The sequence below is a fragment of the Panthera uncia genome, chromosome B1, assembly GCF_023721935.1.
Source record: "Panthera uncia isolate 11264 chromosome B1, Puncia_PCG_1.0, whole genome shotgun sequence".
Taxonomy (NCBI): domain Eukaryota; kingdom Metazoa; phylum Chordata; class Mammalia; order Carnivora; family Felidae; genus Panthera; species Panthera uncia.
The window spans coordinates 67,703,879-67,711,132 of record NC_064811.1 but is presented as its reverse complement, the minus strand read 5'-3'; positions in this window follow the sequence as shown (position 1 = coordinate 67,711,132).

Genomic DNA, 7,254 nt, shown 5'->3' with positions numbered 1-7,254 from the left:
CATCTTTCAGGCTCACAGGCAGCCAGTAAAGCGAACCTGGAGAATATTAGTCTGGGACCAAATAATGCTTGAATTGCAGTCTTTCATTTTAAAAAGATTTGTTTTTAAATAATGAATGAAGGCATCACAAACCTTTGGCTTTGAGACTTTTAATTCTCCATTCTTAACTATAGAATGCTTGTAGCCCCCTGCCTCCACCCAGATCAAAATCCATGTTCTAGCCTATGGACAGAATCTATAAGCAATCTGATTCTGACTTATGGTTGATTCTAGTTTAGAAAGGAATTCCCTCTACCTCCTGGAAACAATTGAACCCTAGTTTTGTGATTTATGTTTATTTTCATAGTTGTAGACACTTTCAGATAGATGTTTACATCCCCTGTGTATTGGTAAAATCACCATAGTTATATCTTGTGTCATCTACATTTCTTTTCAGGACCCTCATATGCACCACAGGTATTATTTCATTAACTCTCCAACCAATATTACAAGTAGAATTGGTTTCATTAGCAATAGGTCTTATTAACTTTTGCTAACATTAAACATTTCATGAATTTTAATTGTCCATAACCTCTTGATTTCCAGAGCATTAGTAATATTTTCTTCCTTATTATGAAGACTATGTTTTTTCCCATTTTGATTGAAACCTTAAATAAATATGACATCATGATAAATGGAAATATTAAGAGAGACAGCTTCATTGTTTAGGCTGTTATGAATCACTTTGCTCTGACATGGTTTCTAATTTCGGTGGAGGAAAGCTGAGAGTTCATAGTAATGCAACTATTAAGTAATGAATTAGTCAAGTAAACTGAGCTAAATAGGAAGTTGACACCAGGATGGTTGTGAATTTTGGGGAAAAGAAAAAGATCAGGAACCTGATCTTTTGGTGCCTAATATTAGTAATATAGATATTAATAGAATAGAATTTGAAAATGTACTCTTAATGTTCAAAATAATTTGTTTATCAGTGAATAGACTGAGGACCAGATATCTGGGGTGACTTCTCCTAGGAACTGGAGAACCAGAGCTATTGTCCGTATCTGCTGACCCCTGGTCTCATGTAGTTTCCATTAGACCACATGTCTTCAAAATTGTTAAGCATATTTTTTAGACATGGAAGGGACCTGGAAAACTTCTGTTCAAAGTGTTTCATTTTGCAATGAGGAAACACACACAAGTGATGCATGAAGTGAGCCACAGAACAAGAACAAAACCTAAACCTCACAATTCCTAGTCTACTGCTCTGTCCATGACACCGGCATTTATTCACATGCCAGATGCTGTGCCAGGTACCAGAGATACAAAGACAGACACAGTAAGATCTCTGCCTTTTCAAGGGAATTTCAACATATATCCTCAATAGAACACATGTATTTTCCTGTGTTCTCATACGTTATTGAAGCTAAATGGAAGAAGCTGAAAGGGCACAAAGCACATGGTGGTGCATGAATTTTGTAGAAAGTAGTAAAGTGCCTTATGTGTAAAATACAATCCATGCCATTTAGATGTGAGTTCCACATTGAGAAGGATTGTTTCTCTCTTATTTATTGCTGCTGCCCCAACAATTAGCCTGGCACACACTGAGTGCTCAATAAATTTTGTATAAATGAATGAATGAATATCTGCTTGGTATATACTAGATGCTCAATACATTTTGAAGGAATAAATGATGAATGAATGTACATGTGCAATGATCTTAGGGATTATCCCAAATCTGAAATAATGACCCTAGACATCATGATTCATAATGCTTATTTTATGTCTGGAGACCAGTTAATTGCATATTGTAGAGGGCTCTGGAAGATTTGAAGTTCCTGAGTTCGAATCCTGGCCCTATCATCGTGGTAGAGACTGGCAAGTAACCAGTTTCCTTTTCTTCCTGGGCATATAGCCAGACCACATTTTCCCAACTTCCCTTAGAGTTGGACACATCCTTGTGATGAGTTCTGATCAAAGGAATATGGGCAGAAATTATGTATCCCTGAGGTCTGGCTCTTAAAAAACCTCCTATGCAATACTGGATTCCCTGTTATCTGTCTGGTGACCAGATGCAGAAATCCAGCAGAGGCTTCTGAGGTTCTAGAGAGAGTCACAGTATTGAAGAGGCCGGGGTCCCTGAATCACACAGTGAAAGACCATCTACCTAAAACCATCAATGAATTGATATGTGAATGAGCCATAAACCTCTGTGTTAAGCCACTGAGAATTTGAGGTTGTTTCAATAGTTATCCTTCCCTTTTAATTCCTTTCTGACTGTGTAACCTTGGACACAGCTTAGCCTCTCTGACCCTGGGTTTTCCTAGTTGCACAATGGAGATCATAACATATCCTGCTTCTTTGTGTTGTTAGAAATTTATCAATGTGAAGTCCTTATCATAGTCCTAGGAACATGATAAGCACTTGATACATCATAGCTATTCTTATATGATTTTTATCATCTCATCTTTGACAAACAAAGAATAGTAATTTATGAAAATGTTTCAAAAAAACATGGTGCATATTTTTTCTCTGTTTATTTTTTGGCTACTGAGGTAAACCAGTAATCCTCTAGAACCTTATACTGATGAGTCCCAAATATTTCTTAGAAATAGAATTCTTATTTTTTCCTATATGATCTTGTATATGGATGCCAGATGATAAAAGCAGAGTTGTTCCAGTTGTAGGATATCCCCTAAACCTCATTGCTTTGCCTTCCCCTGGATCTTGCATTGGGCAGCTCTGCAGAATCCCTGGGCTAGAAAGGACACAATTTGAATATCACTGCCTTGGGTAAATACAGTGAGGGAAATGCAGTGTTATACAATTACCTAATGCAATGCTTATCCACTCTCCCCATGACTGCCAGCATCCTCAGTCCTCCAGCTTTCTCCATGTGTTTTTCCCGCTGAAGTGCAGAAACTGCACAGCAGTGGGGCTGTGGTAAATATGGACTTCTTCTTTCATTTAAAGTAGATTGGTGGCTCTTTTCAATAGACTATTAGGAGAGTAACTGCTATGTATGATTTAAAGGGACTCTGAACTTTGACTCTGCTCTATGATATATGAATGGCTTGAAGCTTTGGGGTCAGGGGTTAGAAGTAATGAATTTATGGCTAGATTCTGCCTCCTCTCACTTTTAAAAAAGATGGCATATTTGGAACATTAAATTATAAATATTTTTCTTCCCGAAATGATCTTAGAGAAATGTACTAAATCAATATTTTCCAAACCCAATCAAACTATCTCATTATTTACCATGAGCTTCAGGAGTGATTGAAAGGTGAAGTAAAGACCAAAGCCACAGCCATTGTTGCTGAATTTAGGATTAGGAGAAGGAAAGGACAGGAGGCAATAAGATTTTTTTTACTTGCTAGGGGCTAGGTGAATAGTAAATACTGCAAATTTTAAAGTATCAGAAGATATGTTAGGTGGAAATATGCTGGATACCAGCATAAGCGAAAGTATTAAAAAAAAAAAACACCTGGTCTTTTGGTGATTGTATTATCATGACCTATAAGCACAAAATTATCCTACTTCACCTAGAATCATTCTGTGGTTGACATAAATATCTAGATGTTGAGTGAGCTCTCAAATTATCTTGAAGTGTTAATAGGTTAGTACTAATACCCTTGCTTTTGGAACTGAGGCCAAAGCAAAGAGAGTACCTTTTAAAAATTCATAGATCTCAAGCTAAGTGTTAGATTAAGCTTAGAGTCAGAGGCTGTTTGTTTTGTGGATGGTCATGTTCAGATGTTCTAACTCTAGGCAAGCCTTTTGTTCCTTATTAAGTTCTTGGTTGGCCCACTCAATTCTTCCTTGAGATTATCCGGAAAAATCAGACAATTATCAGTAGTCCACACTGGTTAGAATGCCTTGGTAACCCATTTATCCATGTAAAAATGTTAGTGATAATTTGGTTCTTTGTACTACCCACTTTAATCTCATGAGACCATAATACCCCACCTCACAGATGACTCTCAGACTTAGAAGTGGCCCTGCTAGTAAGAGAGAGAGCCAGGATTTGAACCCAGCTCTGTTGAACTTCAAGGTCACCATTTAATCCTCTCTCTGATAACCACTTTTAGCAATACATAGGAAACCTGTGTTTCCTCCACCTTTCCCCAAATACATAGTCCCGCGAAACTTCATATCACTCTGTTTAACTGCCTGAAATTCTTCTCATCAAAGATAAATATGAAAATGGCATATTTATTAAAATAAGCCTGAACAAAGTAGATCAAATGGAAATAATACATTAGTTAAATTGCATTGCTTTCTTTTTAAGGCTTGGCTGAGATAAAAATACTGAAGGAATGGGAGTTAGAATAAAATATTGTGATTGCAGAAGAGATCATCATGGCACATGGGAAACTTGTGTGAATTATAAGCCTCAGTGAGATGTGGCAGTTGTTTGTGGGGTGAACCCTGGGTGGTAGGAGGGCAGTATAGGAATTCAGGTGGATAACTGTTAAAAGACATGGGAAGATAAACGGGTATGCAGCAGAAAGGGAGTGGATGCAGCACAAAGACAGACTTCATTCATTTTTGCTGTTTTCCCAGTGGCCAACCCCACTTGTATTGGGTACAGAGTGGGGAGTGGGATTGAAATTTTCTCCGGAGGCCATTTTACTGTGTAATTCTCATCCTGTCACACAGATAACCTTGCATAGCTGTATTCTAATTTTTCCCCGTAGCCTACTCATATATCGTTATTCAATGAAGTAATAATGTTAAAAGCAAGACAATCTATAATGCACCTTCAATAAAACTCTGAAAAACAGTCATTGATCTTTCCTTAAGTCGGCTACCTACCCCCAGCTGCCTTATTGCTCTCATTGTAGAGGTGGTTAAATGACCAAAGATACTTAATATGTAAGTTATGAAACATTTCCACTTCCTTATTTACCACTTAATGGTCATTAAAAGAGTAGGAACATCATCCTTTTCCAGGTGATGTAAGATGGATCCTGGCTTGAATAGAGTACTCATTTATCAATAATCAATTACTCAGTTAACCATTAAAGATAATAATCATTTCCACCACACTTACAATAAAATGCTACAAACGTCAATGAATCATTATTTTACCTTAGGGAAGACCTTAAATCAATTTCTTATTACCAGTCATTTTACTTCTGCAATTGTGATGGGCATTCAAAGGGCCGGAACATAAGAAAATCTTCAAATGGCTAAATGGTTGGGAGAAGGGAGGCCTGGGAGCTGTGATTTGTGGGAACTCTATGGATTTTATCCAGAAATAACATCCAAGTGGCTTTGATCCACAGAATTTTGCCTTGAGCTTCAGGTTCATTCTTGTGCTTTCCCATTGTCTACAGGAATCTTGATTGGGGATTTGTAATTTAAGCTTGTTCAGATCCCACTAGTTGCTTTCTTACTCTTTCACCAGATTTAGTCCGGTACTATGCTGCATGGAATGCACAAAGTGCTGGCTGGGATGATGGTGGAATTGTGTGGTAGAAGTTCAGTATACTCTTCAAAGGTTTCCTATTGCTCTTAGAATAAAACAAAACTCCAGAACATGATTGACAGAGTCCTGCACAGTCTGGTTCCTCCGTACTCCCCTGCCCATCACACACATCATGTGTGGGGTTCCTCTCTTTTTTCAGTGAACCTAGCCTTCATTCAGTCCTTTATACTCCATGTGACCTCCTTTCCACAGGGCATTTGCACATACTAGTCTTTCAGCCTACAAGATCACCTACTCTCTGCCCCTATTTTCACCCACTTAACAACTATTATTCCTTCAGTTTTAAGATGAAATTTTGCTTGCCCAGGGAAGTCTTCTCTGATCAGCCCAATCCCTATTATATGCTCTTAGAACACCATCTCCTTCTCCTTCATGGCACTAACGCAGCTTCAGTTTTACACGTGATTGGATGGCTGGTTGACAGATGTAGTCTCAGTCTGTCCCACCAGACTGTGAGCTCTGTTTGGGCAAAGTTGTGTCTGTTTGTGTTCACCCCTGTATCCCAAATGATAGGATGGTGCCTGGTCCATAATAGGCTTTCAATAAATGTCTATTAAACAAATTCCAAGTTGATTAAGAAAGGGGCCAGAAAAGCAATAAGCCCAGAGCATAAGAAATGTTGACAACTGCTGTGAGAAGTGCCTCCTGGTTCTTACAGAGTGGCAATAACATTATATATTCATTTGAGGTTATAAAGTTTCACTGATGCAATTATTTCCTAGCTGACTTCTTATTTTCATAACAAGACCTTCTATCATGGTTCCATTCCTTTCAAGGATCTTATGGTCTGTGTTATTCCCCACAATTTTCTGTCAATTTCCCTTCTATCAATGGAAACAGCTAGAGTTTCCTTGGGCTTATGACAGTCCCACATTCTTGTATCTTCTGAGAGCCTCTTGAACACACCTATGCAATAAATCCTCTTTACACTGAATCCCCTCTGAATGAAGAGATGACCCTTCAATCAAGTCTATCAGCAAATAAGGTATTTCATAGCATCACTAGAATATGGAGAGGGAATGGTAATGTGATTATTTTGAGTATGGTTATTTGAGAAAACGGATCTATTTTCAACAACAATTTTTATTCCACTCGAGCCCCTGATTTAATCTGGAATTATATCTGCTTGGTCCAACTAACTAAAAAAAGGGCAACTTAGATTTGAAGGCAGCTCAGGGTATATTGAGGGTTTGTCTGCATAAAATATTCACTCACACCTTCTGATAGTCCTGGAGCATTTAGTATGAGCCTGATAACTAGAATTTTTCTTTTTCCTTTCCTTTTTTCTTTTTTTTATTTTTTAAATGTTTATTTGTTTTTGAGAGAGAGAGAGAGAGAGAGAGAGAGAGAGAGAGAGAGGCAGAGAGAGAGGGAGACAGGATCCGAAGCAGGCTTCAGGTTCTGAGCTATCAGTGATGTGGGGCTCGAACTCAAGAACCGCGAAATCATGACCTGAGGTGATGTTGGGTGCTCAACCGACTGAGCCACCCAGGTGTCCCTTTTCTTTTCTTTTTTTTTCCTTTCTTTTCTTTTCTGTTCTGTTCTTTTCTTTTCTGTTCTTTTCTTTTCCTTTCTTTTCTCTTCTCTTCTTTTTTCTTTTCCTTTCTTTTCTCTTCTCTTCTTTGTTCTCTTTTCTTTTCTTTCCTTTCCTTTCCTTTCCTTTCCTTTCCTTTCCTTTTCCTTTGCCTTCCCTTCCCTTCCCTTCCCTTCCCTTCCCTTCCCTTCCCTCCCTTTCCTTTCCTTTCCTTTCCTTTCCTTTCCTTTCCTTTCCTTTCCTTTCCTTT